This window comes from Xenopus laevis, chromosome 9_10S, assembly GCF_017654675.1.
Source record: "Xenopus laevis strain J_2021 chromosome 9_10S, Xenopus_laevis_v10.1, whole genome shotgun sequence".
Lineage (NCBI taxonomy): Eukaryota > Metazoa > Chordata > Amphibia > Anura > Pipidae > Xenopus > Xenopus laevis.
Window position 1 is genome coordinate 13,294,036 of NC_054388.1, and position 19,639 is coordinate 13,313,674.

Sequence of the window (19,639 nt, forward strand, 5' to 3'; positions counted from 1 at the left end):
ATTTCTGGGGCAGAACCTGTAAAGGGAGTAACTACCTGAGACAAGTAATACTCATCAGATTAGTGGAAATGTTGGGGTTAAAGGCAGGCGCATTTCAGCTATTCGGAATGACGCCCCCTCCGCCCATTGCACTTACCTAGAGATCGCCGACAGGGGTCCAGAGGGGGCCACATCGCTAGCTCAGAGAGTGAGCTCTCTGCGCTAGAAAAGCCGAATTTCCCATTTAATAGCCAAAAATTTGGCTCCTAAAGTTGCCAGGAGCAGCTTTTTGTCACCTGAAACGAGCAGATTGCCAACGCCAAACGGTGGATCTCTCTGTGTATGGCCACCTTAAAACAAGATAACAGCTGCGTAGAAGATATAAGAACAGCACTCAATAGTAAAATCCAAGTCCCACTGTGACACATTCAGTTACAGTGAGTAGGAAAAACAACAGCCTGCCAGAAAGCAGTTCCATCCTAAAGTGCTGGCTCTTTCTGAAAGCATATGACCAGGCAAAATGACCTGAGATGCACCTACACACCAATATTACAACAAAAACAAATACACTTGCTGGTTCAGGAATGAAACTTTATATTGTAGAGTGAATTATTTGCAGTGTAAACAGTGTCATTTAGAAATAAAAACTCGCCCTAGGCAGTCTGCCCAGTTGCTGCACCGTCTGGTTCCACGAATGCGTGCGAGCTAGGCGATTGTGTGCATGCGTGAAAAGACGCATGCGCGAATAGACGCTCGCGCGCATACGGAAATAGATCAAGTTCCGCAAACACCTTTGTTATGAATTGAAGTTTGTTTTAAATGGAAAGTGCTGCATTCTTTACTGGTGGCATATAAATGAATGATGATGATGATGATGAAAACAGGTACAGGAATACCAGATGGTGACATTTTTATATTGGTGTTACCCAACCTTTGACCAGGCAACTGCTGTTCGAGCACAAGTCCCAGCACACTGCAGCAGGAGGCCCTTACGTTAGCTTTAATTTTGTTTTATATCAGATTTAACTAAACCAATAAATTGGACTGAAAGTTGCCTAATGAGAGCCATAATGAAATAAAAGTATAAAGGCAAAGGACTGGCTGAAATTGCCAACATTTGTTGACCTACGTAGGAGGCAAAAAAATGGTGCCCTTACTCATCAAGTTCACTTATGTTAATCTATGAGGAGTAATAATGGAACTAATAGTTACCAAGCACAAGTGCAAGATATGCAACCGCGCCCCTTGCCTCCTCCAGACGCAAATATTTGCACTGGATTTGCACTGGTGCTAATGTCCGGCAGGTCCTGAGGGGGTGCAAGCACCTGCCACATCCCCAGTAGTTCTGCCACTGACAAGGAGAACCCTGTAGTTTGCCCTGTAATATAAAACAATGCTTGTCAACCAAGCTTTGTTTTGCAGCCTGTCAATTCACAGAGCTTTACGTGTGACGACAGTTTAAATTGAACTCAGTTACACTTTACTACTGTGCTGCACATTGGAGTGATATCACCCCATACCTTCCCCCCCAGCAGCCCACCAGCAGAACAATGGGAAGGTAACCAGATAGCAGCTCCCTAACACAAGATAACAGCTGCCTGGTAGATCTAAGAACAGCACTCAATAGTAAAATCCAGGTCCCACTGAGACACATTCAGTTACATTGAGAAGAAGAAACAACAGCCTGCCAGAAAGCGGTTGTTGGCCCTTTCTGAAAGCAAATGACCAGGCAAAATGACCTGAGATGCACCTACACACCAATATGAAAACTAAAATATATATATTTGTTGGGTTAGGAATGAAATTTTACATTGTAAAGTTAATTATTTGCAGTGTAAACAGTCTCATTAAAGGGATACTGTCATGGGAAAAAAAAAAAATTTCAAAACGCATCAGTTAATAGTGCTGCTCCAGCAGACTTCTGCACTGCAATCCATTTCTCAAAAGAGCAAACAGATTTTTTTATATTCAATTTTGAAATCTGACATGGGGCTAGACATTTTGTCAATTTCCCAGCTGCCCCTGGTCATGTGACTTTTGCCTGCACTTTAGGAGAGAAATGCTTTCTGGCAGGCTGCTGTTTTTCCTTCTCAATGTAACTGAATGTGTCTCATTGGGACATGGGTTTTTACTATTGAGTGTTGTTCTTAGATCTACCAGGCAGCTGTTATCTTGTGTTAGGAAGCTGTTATCTGGTTACCTTCCTATTGTTCTTTTGTTTGGCTGCTGGGGGGGGGGGAAGGGAGGGGGTGATATCACTCCAATTTGCAGTACAGCAGTAAAGAGTGATTGAAGTTTATCAGAGCACAAGTCACATGACTTGGGGCAGCTGGGAAATTGACAATATGTCTAGCCCCATGTCATATTTCAGAATTGAATATATATAAATCTGTTTGCTCTTTTGAGAAATGGATTTCAGTGCAGAATTCTGCTGGAGCAGCACTATTAACTGATTCATTTTGACAAAAAAATTTTTTCCCATGACAGTATCCCTTTAAGAAATAAAAACTACACCATAAAAATCATGACAGAATCCCTTTAAGTAGCACAAAACACATCACCAAGTGCCAAAAAGAAGCCCAATTGCCTGGCAGTGCTCCATAGTCTTAATGGCGCACAAAGGCATTTGATTCAGAATCGCCGTGAAGTATTGCTCTAAGACACTTGAGACAATGCATAAAAATATGTAGCCAATTTAGGAAGGAAGGATTCATTTCATTTGCCCAGTATATTTTAAGAATATATTGTAACAGCTTTTGTATATTGTGTCTATGAGGAATCAGCTACAAAAAACTTGCACTAAACTAGACCAACTTGTAGCCATTAAGAAGACTTAAAGAATTAGGCCAATCTGCAGCCATTCAGAAAATGAGAATGCACACAGCGTTAGATCAGATTCTTAGAATATTTGAGTTTTTTTATCAACTGTGGCAGTGACAAATGTAAACCTTTCCCGAAGGAGTTCCTGCATGAAATACTCCTGCAATTGACTTCATAACTGCCAGTCATTATTAATTATTCTTCAGTTTTCTTTCACAATTAGCCAGTGCAATGATTTGTGTATTCCCAGAATGCTCGAGCCTTTCCCATGTCTGTGGGAATGACTTATTTTGGCTGTTGCAGCCCTGCCTGTACCAACACTTGATCCATTAGTCTGCTGGGTTGCCTCCAACCTGAATTACACCCAGATTGTTTCAACACATTATGGAGGTTATATACAAAACTCCAAATGCAAAAATCACAAAAAAATTGTTTTCAGAATTTATTAAATATATATAGTAGTGTTCTGTTATGTTAAACATCCAGTCACTCCAGCCTTTATACATTACATTTTTGGCTAACTAACTATATTAGACACAGTTTTTATTTTGCACATACTATCTATTTACTTAGTTTTTATTTTTACACTAAACTGGTCCTTTAAAGTTATTAAAACAGGATGCTTTTGCCACCAATATGGGTTCATACAAGTTACATGCCTGTATTTAGGAGCATTCTGTATAAAGGGTTTCCAAATAAAGCTCCCATATCAGTATGATACAGCTCATCCTTCCCCCATGATCTTTTACCTCTTTTTCTTATTCAAAGGCTATATATATTATACAGCTGTTATATTTACTTTACTGTAAAGGTTTGGTAAAACAAATACATAGGGACATAGGTTATGCTATAATGAACCAGTAGCCTCTGTGGGCCACATTTTTATAAAATAAAAAGAAACGGAAAAGTGGGTAAAAAGATGGCAAAAAGCCCTCAGAGTCATAAGGGTGCAATTAATAGGCTCAACAAGTCCTGCAATAATCTATTGTTTTCTAGTAAGTCCCTTTCATTTTCACTTTTATTTTTCTCAGTACAGGTATGGGACCTGTTATCCAGAATGCTCAGTAACTTGAGTTTTCCGGATAACTGATTTTTTTTTGTCATTTGGATCGTTATACCTTAAGTCTACTAGAAAATCATGTAAACATTAAATAAACCCAATAGGCTGGTTTTGCTTCCAATAAGGATTAATTATATTTTAGTTGGGATCAAGTACAAGATACTGTTTTATTATTACAGAGAAAAAGAAAATATATTTAAAAAATTTGTGATTATTTGATTATAATGGAGTCTATGGAGAAGGCCTTTCTGGATAATGGGTTTTCCGAATAATGGATCCCATACCTGTACTGCATCTTGCTCTGTCTCACTGACCACAGCCAGAGTCTGTTACATATAATCACTACTTTATAATAATATTGATATTGCCTCCCTTGGTTGCCTTTCATTGCAGAATTTCTCTGCACAGTGCAAAATTAGTGATGGGTGAACTTGTCCTGTCTCGCTTTGCTACGAATTTCGCTAAATCTGTGAAACTGGCAAAAAATTTGCAAAATGTGTTAGGGTAGGACTCCACGAGTGATTTTGTTGCGATCCGACGCGCTGAGACAAAACGCATGCGACAAAAATAAAGCAAGAGATAGAATTGTCACATGGTGTCGCAGCGTTGATCCGACGCGGATGCAGACGCTGCGTGCTGTTGCAGCGCGTCGGATTGCGACAAAATCGCTCGTGGAGTCCTACCCTTAGAATGAGCGCCAGCATTAAAGTTGACGCCGGGGCCCATTAAAGTCAATGGACATCTGTTAATTGTAGATTCCAGTTGTCACACAAAACCTTTGATGCCGGCAAATTTTCAGTGCGAAAAAATTCGGAAAATTTGCATCTGCCAAATGAATTAGTCCTTCACTATGCAAAACGCATAATAACGTGTGGCTGTCCCCTTAGGGTAAGGTCACACTGGGCGATTTGGGGACATTTATTCGCCTAGCGACTAATTGCCTCGTCTTTGCAGCAAACAATCTCCCCGAATGCCTTACCTCTGTCTTGTGCCATCTAAAATGAAAAATCGACTGCGGCATGGCACACGCATCGTTTCGTATTCCGAAGTCGCCAGAAGTTGCCTCGTGTGCCATGCCACAGGCGACTTTTCCTTTTAGATGACGCAAGACAGAGGTAAGGCATTCGGGGATATTGGTCGCCACAAAGACGAGGCGATTAGTCGCCAGGCGACTAAAAGTGGCCATACACGGAGAGATCCACTTGTTTGGCGATGTCGTCAAATGAGTGGATCTCTCTCCGATATGCCCACCTTGAGGTGGGCAATATCGGGCTGATTCGATCGTGGGCCCTAGGGCCCAACGATCGGATCCTAATGAATGTGAACGGGCAGTCGGATCGCGGGACCGCATCAACGAACAGATGTGGCCACGATCCGACGGGATTTTTTGTCCCATCCGATCGAGATCTGGCCGACTTTCGGCCAGATCTCGATCGGGGAAGCCCGTCGGGGGGCCCCATACACGGGCCAATAAGCTGCCGACTCAGTCTGTCTGCAGTTTTTATCGGCCCGTGTATGGTCACCTTAAGTCTCCCCAAATCGCCCAGTGTGACCTTACCCTTAGGTTGTAAATGATGTTTATATAAGTAAGTGCAGCTTTATTGTCAGGGCCCAAAGTGCCCACTTGTGACAAGTGCACTGAAGTGTCTGCTCCTGAGCATTCTACTCATTTATAGCCCTACAAGGAAACCCTAGACCGCAAGTAATTAGAATCCCAGCAACTGTTTGATTGGCTGCAGTTTCACAGATTACACTTCCATTGTTCGGAGGCCTGTATGACAAAGGGTTAGGTAAACGTTTTGGATAGATAAGGTGCCCCTCGCTGACAGCTCCTAGACTCCAGTGGTCTAAGCAGGGTCTTTTTAACTGGATGATAAATTAGGAGGTTTTCAAAGGGAAGCTAAGAGACGCCAGGGAGGGTGGGAGGGATTGTTTGACTGGCAGCAAGAGGAGGAATCCCGTGACCCCCCACACAGAGACAGTTATCTCTACACCCCATTAAAAGAGACAGAGAGGAGAGAGTGTCAGTGAAAGTTAAACATTGTCCAAATACCAAAAAGAGGTGTTTCATTAGAGAGCCACAGCACCTTTCAGGCATATGCAGCATAGTCCACATTTTTGCCTGATTTATTAAATCTGTAGCATAATTAACATTAATTCCTGACCAACACATGGTCTAGTCCTAACATGCAATAAAACGTATGAGGTGTCATATTGTACTTTACTGCTGAGCCGCACGCATTTACTTAAGCAATAGGAAGTACAAAAAAAAAAACTACCCGTGTATTAAATAAAACAAAGAAAAACTTTTCCTGACCCTTAATGATGCTATTTTAGGCACTTCTTTCCAGATTCAGCCCCAACGAAAAATCACAACTACAGCTGCTGTGAGCATAATCTGCTTTCTACTGACAATATTGAAATGCAGGGAGTTATATGGTTCAGAGTGGCCACTAGTCAGCTTTCCTCCTTCATATTGGCCGTTCAATTTTGTGTATTGATGCCACAGGTAGGGTTGCCACCTGGCCAGTGTTTTACCGACCTGTCCGGTAAAAATGATGGTTGATCCCAGTGTTATTAATAAGGAAAAATCTAAATATACAGGAAGACTGGTATTTTTTTCCAAAAAAGGTGTCAACCCTAGCCCCAGGTCTCTCTTTCCAATTGTAGTCAGGCTCATACAAACACCAATGGGTCATGCAAGTGCCGGTTTTAGAAATTATATGCAGATAGGGTTGCTTCCCTTTCTGGAAAAAAATACCGGCCTTCCTGTATATTTAGAGTTTTACCCTATTAATAACATTTTGATCAACCATCATTTTTACCGGCCAGGCCGGTAAAATACTTGCTAGGTGGTGACCCAGGAGGTAGGTTGATGTTCTGTTCACTGACCCATCAGAAGTGCAGCTGCATCTTCTTCATATAAGTTCTAACTGGTGCCATCGCCCAATTAGGGTTTATGGTTGACAATTAGGGATGCACCGAATCCAGAATTTGTGGCAGGATTCTGCCTTTTTTAGCAGGATTCAGATTTCAGCTGAATCCTTCTGTCCTTCACAAAAGATTCAGATGAATAGCGAACCGAATCAGAATCCTAATTTGCATATGCAAATTAGGGGAGGGGAGGGAAATCTTGTGACTTTTTGTCACAAAACAAGGAAGTAAAAAATGTCTTCCCCTTCCCACCCTAATCTGCATATGCAAATTAGGATTCGGATTCAGTTCGCTATTCAGCTGAATCTTTTGCGAAGGATTTGGGGATTCGGTGCAGCCCTATTGACAATACAATGGAATTGTCACTGCCCAATTGGCTCATTTGGGCCCAATTTTGTCTGCATTTGTCTCGAACAAGTGTCCAGACATTTTTAAGAAGCTACTATAGTTGTTATATAGTTGTATATCTTACAGTAGGTGCCATTTTGTTCTGGAAGTGACACTATACAAAGTAGCAGACACGGTGGGAAGGGAATATATAGAATTCTAATACACTGGAAAACTGGAGAATGTAAATTGTGACAGTTTCAGTACCCAAAATGTACTGGTCCTGTTTTCCATAAATCACATGCTATTGTCCCACTTATTCTGTAGGTGTCCAATTTAATTGTCATTACCACCATATATGCATCTGGGATTGAAACTAGGGTTGTGCCTGGACATGTTGCTTTATTGAATTTATTAATAGCCTATAATATATGCTAGAATTTGATGCTTTAATCTGGAGAATCCCTACATTGAATTATTGCACCACAAACAGCACAAATTTCTTGTGCAGGAAGAAATTTATATAACAGGGCTGGGCCCCTTTGGGGAACCCAGGTCAATGGACTGGAGGAGTAATGGCGAATGGAAATGGTTGGACTTGGAAATAGTGCAAGCTAAAACCGTGACGTCTGTACTAGTCTGAGCTAAACTATTAAGAGAAAAACAGAATCCTGCCTCATTGAAGGTCTGGAACACTTATGTAGCCTGTACATTTGATCTATATGCCTGACATCATTGTGCATTTGCTTACATATATGTGTGCAAATGAGATCATCATCCCCAAGGTTTTTTAGAAGTATCTTCAAGTTATGTTGGTTTATTTTGCCTACCTCTGATCATATGCTATTTTCACCCAAGGTGGGAAGAACGCCCCGCTCAACCCCCTTATCACTAGAGAAGTGTCTATTCTTTCCATGTGACATTTATTGTAAAATATCTGAGTGGGCCTGAGAGGTCTGGCCTGGCTTTTCCTTCACAGGTCCTGGTCAGTGTCCCCCTGTCAAGGGTTGGAGTAATTGATGTCAGAGGAGCTTATCTCCCTGCCGTCCACAGATCTCGGAGCAGTCAGGCTGGCTCCTTGGTAGTCCAGCAGTTCTTTCCTGCTGTTGGGAAAGGCTGGGAGCTGAGGGAGCCTGTTACAAGCCTTCCCCCGTGTCTAGGAAAAAACAACAGCAGGCCTGTGTGATGTGCTGCCATAATGAGAAGGAAAAGCTCTGGTGTGTAACCTCAATCTGACATGGGAACGCTGATAGCTCTCCCTGCTTAAAGATGCAGCTCCAAACAGCCCGGCCTAATTGTTTTTCCTCTCCAAATCGACTGACATCACTGGTAAACAATGACACTCTATTATGCTTAATTCACAAACTGGCACTAAAGGGCAGATTTATCAAGGGTCAAATTGAAAATTCAAATTTCTTTAGGGTCAAAACTGTCAAAAACTTTTTTAATAAATTTCGATTGGTTGAATTTTGAATTGATGGGAGTTTAGGGGAGTTTTTAAAAACTCCCATGAATTTCGAAATTCGACCTTTGATAAATGTGCCTCTAAATTAAAAAAAGTAAGAATCCTGACTTACAGAGTAAACAAAGCAACATCAACCTTGTGTTTTGTCATGCTGTGCTGCTGAACTATTAGCAATCACTTTTTGTGTGTAAAGGTGGCCATACATGTAAAGGTGGTGAGGTTGCCAAATGACTGGATCTTTTACCAATATGGCCACTATATAGAGGGTGGTATCAGGCTGATGCAATTATTTGGCCCTTGGGCCAATAACCAGATCATAATTACTGCCAATGGAGGCCATAGGGGAAATGGCCTCATCAACAAGTCAATGTTGTCCTCACCCCCGTTGGCATAATTCAAACATTCTCAGGCCCGGGAGGTGCCATAGACAGTACAGTATGAGGTTATAGCTTATTGTGTGCCCAGAACATTCCTTCTCTGAATATTTGTATTTATACATATGGGAGGAAAGTGCTATGGCGTTTCCCTTAGACAGTACAGTATGATGATATAGCTTATTGTGTGCCCAGAACATTTCTACTCTGTATATTTGTATTTATACATATGGGAAGAAGGGGCCATATGTTTCCCTTAGACAGTACAGTATTAGGGTATAGCTTATTGTGTGCCCAGAACATTCCTTCTCTGTATATTTCTATTAATACATATGGGAAGGAGGTGCCATATTGTTTCCCTTAGAGAGTACAGTATGAGGCTATCGCTTATTGTGTGCCCAGAGCATTCCTTCTCGGAATATTTACATTTATACATATGGATAGGAGCTTGCCATATCGTTTCTGATAGACCAGGGGCCCCCAACCTTCTTTACCTGTGAGCCACATTCAAATGTAAAAAGTTGAAAGGTTCAAATGCAAAAGAGTTGGGGAGCAACAAAAGTATCAACAAAGTCCCTAGGGGTGCCAAATAAGGGTTGTGATTGGCTATTTATTAGGCTGTAAAGTGGACGGACAACCTACAGGAGGCTATATTTGGCAGTACACCTTTATGCAGCCAAACTTGCCTCCAAGCCTAGAATTCAAAAATAAGCACCTGCTTTGAGGCCACTGGGAGCAACATCCACGGGGTTGGACTTGGTGAGCAACATGTTGCTCATGAGCCACTGGCTGGGGATTACTGCTTGAGACAGTACAATATGAAGGTATAGCTTATTGTGTGCCCAGAACATTCCTTCTCTGTATATTTGTATTTATACATATGGGAAGGAGGTGCCATATTGTTTCCCTTAGACAGTACAGTATGAGGGTATAGCTTATTGTGTGCCCAGAACATTCCTTCTCTGTATATTTGTATTTATACATATGGGAAGGAGTTGCCATATTGTTTCCCTTAGACAGTACAGTATGAGGGTATAGCTTATTGTGTGCCCAGAACATTCCTTCTTTGTATTTTTGTTTTTACACACATTTGAGGGGTGTGCCATGTTGTTTCCTTTTGACAGTTTTGTATTATTATACAGTGTGCAAGTTTGGGTGAAAGCTGCTTTGAAACAGCGGATAAACAGAGAAAACTTGCTCTTTGCTTTCCTCTCATTTACAGGGGCAACAAGAGAGCACAACGGTTCTCGGCACTTACTCATCTTAAGGCATAATTTTTAATTCATCAAAGACAAAATTGGTTTGTGATATCTCTCCCACTCTTTGATGTACCGTCCAAACAATGCTACTTCTGCTAAATTTCGAGCATCCTCTTAGGGAGGCTGTTTATTAATTCCGAAATAACTCAGGCACTGGTCAAACATTCTGCACGATAGAACGATGTTTATGATGTGTTATCATGGTTTATTTAAGTGCGCATGTTTGGGAAACACAAAGGGACCACACAAGAGACCGACGGGCGAAAGGCTGGTATAATCACAGGGTATCAGCTGAGAACAGCACCTGCCCACAGATACAGAGAGTGTAATGCAGGAACTCATTGCCCCAAATGCATTACCTAGAGATGCAGGAATATTTGGCCTAAATGGAAAATGTTGCCATTAGTTCATATGCTTCCATTTTGATGATTTTTCCTGTTTGTTTAGTCTGTTTTGGCCAGAGGCTTTGGTATGTGTCCGCATCACTGTACTGATTTCCCTGCTTTAACATTAAAGGGATTCTGTCATGTTGTTTTTATTTCTAAATTACATTGTATACACTGCAAATAATTCACTCTACAATATAAATTTTCATTCCTGAACCAGCAAGTGTATTTTTTTTTAGTTGTAATATTGGTGTGTAGGACTTTAGGATGGAACTGCTTTCTGGCAAGCTGTTATTTCTCTTACTCAATGTAACTCAATGTGTCACAGTGGGACCTGGATTTTACTATTGAGTGTTGTTCTTAGATCTACCAGGCAGCTGTTATCTTGTGTTATAGAGCTGCTATCTGGTTACCTTCCCATTGTTCTGTTGTTAGGCTGCTGGGGGGGGTGATATCCCCCCTAAAGAGTGACTGAAGTTTATCAGAGCACAAGTCGCTGTAGGCACCTGGGAAACGGACAATGGGGCAAATTCACTAAGATTCGTAGTTGCGCCAGGCGCAACTTCGCCGCGCTTCGCCAGGCGTAGTTTCGCCAGCGCTCCGCAAATTCACTAAAATCCGAAGTTGCGCACAGGGGTAGCGTAAGGTTGCGAAGTTGCGCTAGCGTTGATTCGCCAAGCGAAGCGAAGTTTCGCTAGCGATGGTTCATTTGCATACGGCGCCAAATTCAAATTTCAATGGAGGAATACGTATCAGCACTACAAATGCCTAGAAAACCTTCAAAACATCAAATAAAAATTTTATTTTGCCCTACACATGTGCCCACTGTATAGGTAAGTTGCCATGAGTCAGGAAATGTAGGGGGGATGGAGGGGAGCCCCAAAAATTTTTTCGATCTTTTTCAGCCTATCACCTATAATGTAGAAAACACGCCAGCGTTTTTTGGGACTTAGAAAAAATTTTGACTTTTTTTAAGCAATCCCTATCTACTCTATTGCGCTTCGCCTGGTCTGAGGTGGTGAAGGAAGTCTAGCATAAAAGGTAGCGTTCAGTACACTGCGCACGTTAGTGAATTTGCGTAGTTACGTCCGTAGCGAAAATTCGCCAGGCGTAAGAGTGCCAAGTAACACTAGCGAATCTACGCCAGCGTTCGTTAGTGAATTTGCGAAGTAATGAAAATGCCCAACGCTAGCGAATTGACGCTAGCGTTCGGCGCTTAGTGAATTTGCCCCAATATGTCTAGCCCGATGTCAGATTTAAAAATTAAATATAAAAAAATTGCTCTTTTGAGAAATGGATATCAGTGCAGAATTCTGCTGGAGCAGCACTATTAACTGATGCATTTTTTCCCATGACAGTATCCATTTAAAGGAACAGTAACACCAAAACATGTACTGTAAGTAATGAAAATATCATGTAGTGATGCCCTGCACTGGTAAAACTGATCAGTTTGCTTCTGAAACACTACTATAGTTCATATAAACAAAAATTTTACTAGTGCAGGGCATCACTGCATTATATTTTTATTACTTACAACAATTACATTTTTTAATGTTACTGGTAGTTTAAGCCCTAGAGGAAAACATAGTGGACTACCTGTTGGCCTATGGTTGCCTCCAAATTTGTGGGCTTGTTCATTATTCAGCCAATCATGGTATGTTTTATTATTTTACTATTTACTTATTTAGTATTCACTTTTTACTCTTTTTTGATATATGTTTTGCCACTTTGTGTTTGAGGCTGCAATTCACCCATTCGGGGCTGTCCCACAGACCTAGGGGAGGGCCGTGTAGCCAATAGTTTCCGGTTCTCCCTGAACAAAAAAACAAGACTTTGCTTTGGAAGAGACCCTTCAGCCGAGCATGGGGGGACCCTCCCTAGCTTGAAGGAGAGTCTAAAGATTCTTGCTCTTTGATCAGTGGCATAACTAGATCATACTGAGCCCCACAGCAAGTTCATTTTAGGGCCCCCATCATATCCAGAGGTTTTCCTGTTTTGCCAATATATTTAAAATCATTAATTAGGGCCTCATGGGGCCCCCTATCCCTCTTGGGCCTCAGGGTCTGCTTCCTCTGTAGTTACATCCCTGTCTTTGATGCTTTGGTGAAGGAGGGCTTGAAGACTCATTCTTTCACAAGTGGCTTTTGGGCTGTCAGAATCAAGTATTGGGCCTTTTAAGGATTGGCTATTCTGCACCTTTGGCTTTAAGCAAGTTCCAGTAAATTATTTTCTGTCCAGGCACTCAGCAACCATACTTTTAGCTTTTACATCATCAGTTACCATTTTTATATTCCCGAAATAACTGCTCCTCGAACAGTACAAAAAAAATTAAACTATTAAGAAAAAAGTCCAGAAAATTAAACATTGCTATTTCTTTAGAACAAATATACCATCATTTATCTTTACAATGTGCAGATGAGACTTTTCATTGCCGACCGCTCTCTGCTAAAATGTTTTTTCCATTTGGCAACCCAGACTAAGGACTGGATTTGGGACAGCAGCGTAGGAGCCCTTTATCGGCTGCCTGCAAATAAAGAGCTAGGGTTGCACCATCAGCTTGTCACCCTCTGCTTGCCGTCTCTTACCTGGGCAGTATAAATGTGTATGGAGATACCCAGAGTGATAGAACTTTACAGCCCCCATTAAACCTCATATAAATTCCAACGGATCAAGGATGCCTCTAGTGTGCTGGTTTCCAGGCGCAGCTAATCGGTCTGGGAGATTTGCCATAGACTGTTTCTGTCTTTTGTTTATATCTGCAAGTAAAACTTACCAGTAAAACAAGCTCATGGGCTGCCAACAATATTAAAGCATTAAACGTTTCACAAAGGCTCAATAAGGCAGCAAGAAGGATTGCTCTTCCACTTTCTTCAATAACTGATAGTGAGAAGGCAACAGCCGCCCTCGTGGGGCCATTAGGATCCTGCGTATGTGTTTGCAATTCTTAATCCAGCGCTGTACAAAGCTATGATCGAGTGCTTGGTAAATAGAGATTATAGTTTGGCAGAGAAATTTTTTTTTTAAGAGGCAAAGTTTGCCTTTGAATTAACTTTTAATTTTTTGCAGATGGATGCATTATAAGTTATTAGTGCTTATTTTTTTCAGCATTTTTAGTGTATTTATATGCTCAATTTTGCTACTTTCCACACAGGAATTTTAATGCTATTCATTTTTAACATTTTTATTCTTTTTTCCCCAAATCCTATTTGGTATAAATATCCAACATCGCAACGCGTCATAGAATATCTCTGTTTACACAGTCATTATTCCGTCGCTAGAATGCAAATACAGAGGTGGCGAGGAGATACAGGGTGACCAGAAGGGCCCCGACAGATAAGACAATTTATTATACGTTTATGAAATATCATAGTGATAATGGTTAGGTGGGTCTAAAAAATGATTTTGTTGTGGAACCTGGTGACTTTTAGTTATGCTAAAGTACATTTGGAAGAGCTTCTCCAAACAGTATAAATTAGGTAGTTGATCTATATCCAAAACAATAATTTTGTAGTTCTTAGCAAGGCAGCTAGACATACAACTCCATTACCTGTACTTTAGTACAGGTGTGGGACATGTTATCCAGGGGTTTCGTCGTCCTTCCGTAATTTGGATTAAGCCTACTAGAAAATCATTTAAACATTAAATAAATCAAATAGGCTGGTTTTGCCTCCGATAAAGATTAATTATAACTTAGTTTGGATCAAGTACAAGCTACTGTTTTATTATTACAGAGAAAAGGGAAATCATTTTTAAAAATTTGGTTTATTTGGATCAAATGGTGTCTATTCAGAGCTTTCTGGATAACGGGTTTCCGGATAACAGTTCCCATACTTGTACTTGGACCACTGTTCATAAAGGCTGGCAGAGATAGGTTTCCCTAAGTCTTCATTTCTTCACAATTGAGTTTAAAGATTTTTTCCCTGGTTTCCTGCATAAAATGCCACTGAAAATTTTACAAAAGTTTACAGCGGGATGGAGAATAGTTGAATAATGGGACCTGTTATCCAGAATGACCTGTTATCTGGATAATGGGTTTCTGGATAACGGATCCCATACCTGTACATACTTTCTTAAAGGTTTCTGTCTGAACCTCCTTAGGCAGTTTTCTGTTTTATTATCTATGTTTAGTGTGTACACAAACAATCCTTGATCTTCCCGACTGCCGATTGAAGGAGCCAAAGTGGCAGCTAAAATGTGCCCCTGTACGGCCAACTTTAGAAGTTGGATTAATCGAATGCAGTGTTTCCAGTGGCGGAACTATAGAGGCAGCAGACCCCGCAGTTGCAGGGGGGCCCGGAATGTATAATAGCTAATAAGAAAAAATCCTCCTGCGAGTTTTAAACCTTAGGACACATTCAGACAGTATAATAAGTGATTCATACAACTAACAGTAGAACAATATAAAAAAAAAATAATATAAATATTATCCAGCTAATCAAAGCCAAAGAGAAATGGCTCTTATGTTGAGCGGTTAGGGTATAGAATGAGCTTTGTTTTTACTTGTTTTACTACTATTAGCAATAGTGATTCTTGCACCATAACCTGCTAGATTGGCATTTGTAAGTTACACAGAAAGATAAAAAAGGCAGATAAGTGCTCTGTTTCCCAATGTAACGGGCCTATTCCACGTAGTTTGACCTTAGCCCTGGAATGATCTCATGTGGAATCTCATTTCTTACCCGTATAAATCACCTTTGCCACCATACCTAAGATGATTCTTGTACTTATCAGCTTGTTTGAATAAGGTGTTAATTCTCATACTAACTTCTAAAACAAACATTTCCTTCTGAACTTACCCTTTTAAAGGGGGCAGCATTCTGAGAAAGCACTGGCAAGTTGCAAAATTTTTCAGTATAAAGCCAAAATGTTCCGACTGCTGCTGACTCTATGTTTAGAGGGGAACTATCTATATCTATATGTATGTAATAATTTATAATATAACATGTATAATATATTATAAATATTATATTATATTATAATATTATAAAGATCTCTCTATCTGACTACTTGACCAGCAAGTGTATTTTGATACTACTTGTAATATTGGTGTGTAGGTGCATCTCAGGTCATTTTGCCTGGTCATGTGCTTTCAGAAAGAGCCAGCACTTTAGGATGGAACTGCTTTCAGGCAGACTGTTGTTTCTTGCTCAATGTAACTAAATGTGTCACAGTGGGACCTGGATTTTTACTATTCAGTGCTGTTCTTAGATCTACCAGGGAGCTGTTATCTTGTGTAAAGCTCCCCATAGACGTGACGATTCTTGCCTAACGACAGATTTTAGGGAAGTCCGACCAATCCTTCGAAATTATCGTGCGGTTAGTGGGATTCGAACGATCGTACATTTTACGTTTTTTAGGCCAACATCTGTCAGGAAATTGATCGGCCAGGTCAAAAAATCTTTGTCGGCCCCAGTGCAATCTATCTGTGTTTGCAGGGACAAGCAGGCAGCTCCCCTTTGTTTTCCTGGCAAATTGGTCTTTTTAGTTGATGGTAAATTCGTACGATCGTTCCGAGAAGATCGTGGTCTCACGATCAGGATCTGATCTTTTAAAAATCTCAACATTTATGGCCAGCTTTAGGGAGCTGCTATCTGGTTACCTTCCCATTGTTCTGTTGTTAGGCTGCTGGAGCGGGAAGAGAGGGGTGATATCACTCCAACTTGCAGTACAGCAAGAGTGACTGACGTTTATCAGAGCACAAGTCACATGACTGGGGGCAGCTGGGAAACTGATAATATGTTTATCCCCATGTCAGATTTCAGAATTATATATAAAAAACATCTGTTTGCTCTTTTGAGAAACAGATTTCAGTGCAGAATTCTGCTGGATCAGCACTATTAATTATTATTTTGACAAAAACACATTTTTTTCCATGACAGTATCCCTTTAATGTCCAGCTTCAGCCTGCATATTGTACATTTATCTTTGATCTCTTTGTAGAATGAACTGCAAACACTATTGATGCTTACCAATAAAAAGTTTTTTTCCCAAATGGGTTGGCAGCCAAGGAAAGCATTCTTCTACACAGTCACTCCATTCGGGAAACAGAAATAAAACTGGCAAGTGATTCTGGAGGGTCCCACCCTGGCAGCCTATAGATATCAGGTGCACAGGGACGTGTTCATGATAAGTACTCAATATGAAATGCAGAGATAGCTACAGGGAAATGACAAGTAGATTAGGAACTGGAAATAACTATGTGATCCCATTCCTATAAAATAGTTACAGCTGAGAGCTAGAAAGGGAAAGTTATATCTTTGTGGTGGTTGTTGGTCAGGGAAAAAATAAGAAAAGATGGGCAACGGAAGAGATGCAGTTTTATAGGGAAATGATATGAGGATATAGAGTTTGTCCTGTTTGGGTATTCTGGGTCAACATAGTACTTAGCCAAGTTGAAAAGGACAAGGATGGAACATCACGTTCGAAATCTGCTATAAGTCACTCCATCGTAACTACCCTGCAGTTTATTTCAATTCGAGTGAAAAAAAAACCATCTTTGTAATGCTAGGTTTGCAAGTTGTGGTGTTAATACAAATGTCACTGTGCTCAAGACTTGTGCATACTTTCTATACAGCTTGTGGTGTTAGAGTTTCTTACTGTTGTGTAATGGCTGCATGAGCCTGCTAATAAAGCACTGTTATACTCTACTCAGCCTCGGCTACCGAAAACATAACACAAGTAGATAGATATAGGAAACACAGTACATATTTACATTCACATACATATAAGTACTCCACGCAATGTTTTTACGAATCAGGGAAGAATCAATCTTCCCAATTATCTGGACTGATCAAGCAACAGAATTAATTACTTATACATTTCTGGTACTGCTCACAGACAGACTAAATTATGGATTAAATGACTCTATACCCTTTGACCCCTAATACATGAAACCTTGTAAGAATATTGGCTTACTAAATTGGATGAGAGTCTACCCATGAGCTTCATATGGGAAAAGCACAAGGCAGTATAAGATCTCCCTAAATCTTACTTGCTACTAAAACAAAAGAAGTCACGGAGTCGCTTAAAAAAAACAGTTTGTTTAAACCACAAGGTTGATGTTATTGCAAATGATTAAAATATATAAAATGATAAAAAAAAAATAGATTGGGAATAGTGATGAGCATTGAAGTCAATGGGTGTTTTTACAGGCCGGACAATTTTTCTCGCTCCAAATGCATTAAATTTAATGGTCGTTTTTTCTTATGGCGACTTTTTTCTCCAAATGCATTAGGGTAAGGGCAGATTCGGGGAGATCTCCTCACAAGGAAACTTCGGACGACTTCAGAAAACGAAGCGACGTGAGTGCCATCCCACTGGGATTTCATTCTAGCCGGCGGGAAGGTAGTTGAAGTTGGGGGAGATTAGTCGCCCCGAAGAAGAGGAGATTTGTCCCCCGGTGACTAATCTCCCCGAATCTGCCTGTGTGCCCTTACACTTAGGGTCAGGGCACACGCTCAGATTCGGGGAGATTAGTCACCCGGCGACAAATCTCCTCTTCTTCGGGGCAACTAATCTCCCCAAACTACCTCCCGCCAGCTAGAATGTAAATCGCTGGCGGGATGGCACTCTGAGCGTTTCGTTTTCCAAAGTCGCCCGAAGTTTCCTAGTGAAAGCAAAGTGCTCCGAGTGCCATCCCGCTGGCGATTTACATTCTAGCCGGAGGGAGGCAGTTCGGGCAGATTAGTCGATCAGAAGAAGAGATGATTTGTCGCCGGGCGACTAATCTCCCCGAATCTGAGCGTGTGCCCGGACCCTAATAGTCAATGGGTGTTTTTTCTTATGGCGACATTTTTTGTCCTATTGCATTAAAGTCAACGGGCGTTTTTTTTTATCACGACTTTTTTGTCCTAATGCATTAGGGCTATTCCACACGGGGAGATAGCGACGCGTTTGCGGTCGCGGCGACAAATCGCCGCGACAGTCGCCGCGACCGGCGCAGGTGACAGTTTTATATGGGCGCCTATGTAAAAACGCCTGTGCTAACCACACGAGGCGATGCGCTTTTCAACAGTCGCCTGAAAAAGCCCGGCGAGGCATTTTCAGGCGACTGTTGAAAAGCGCATCGCCTCGTGTGGTTAACACAGGCGTTTTTACATAGGCGCCCATACAAAACTGTCGCCTGCGCCGGTCGCGGCGACTGTCGCGGCGCTTTGTCGCCGCGACCGCAAACGCGTCGCTATCTCCCCGTGTGGACTAGCCCTTAAAGTCAACAGGCGTTCTTTCTTATGGGTGTTTTTTTCACTGCAAATTTTTCCGCTGTGAATTTTCACTGCAGTTTCGTGAAAAAATTTGCGAATTTCGCTTCGAATCCATGGCTGGCGAAAAAATTTGCTAATCACTAATTGGGAATGTCCAATTTGGCATGAATAAACTAGACAAGAAATATAATTCTAGCAAAGCATTTCTCAAACATTACTGCCTCCTCTGCAAATACAAAGTTCTTTGTGAAATCTTGTTGTGTTGTTCTGCCCCCATGTGGTCACACCAAGTTAGCTACTAAGCCAAAAAAAAAAAAGCATTACATCCATTTAATTTTATATAATTTATATACTGAAGTACACTTTCACAGGTGGGGAACCCCAGGCAGAAACCGTGTACAATTCAAAAATCATAAAAATACTGCTTCCGAAAATTGGGGTCACGCTACAGGTGAGTATTGTAAAAGGCATACTTTATGCCATTAAACAGGCCAGATATATAGACTAAAAAAACATTAAAACTAACACCCCCCCATAGCCACTACGTACCCCACCAAGTATTGTATATGAGTAAACATAGACCCAGCGCAGAGATATTACACCATTACAGCTCCTTCCCACAAGCAATAAGTGCTTGTTCAAATAGTCAATGGTACGACTTAGGTATTAACGTGGGGCTAACAACTGTCTACAATACAAGAACTTGAACTCTCCTTTAAAGGAGAACTAAAGCAGTAGCTACAAATGTTGTACATGATGTTTTGTGCTTCTGTACCAGCCCAAGGCAACCACAGCCCTTTAGCAGTAAAGATCTGTGTCTCCAAAGATGCCCCA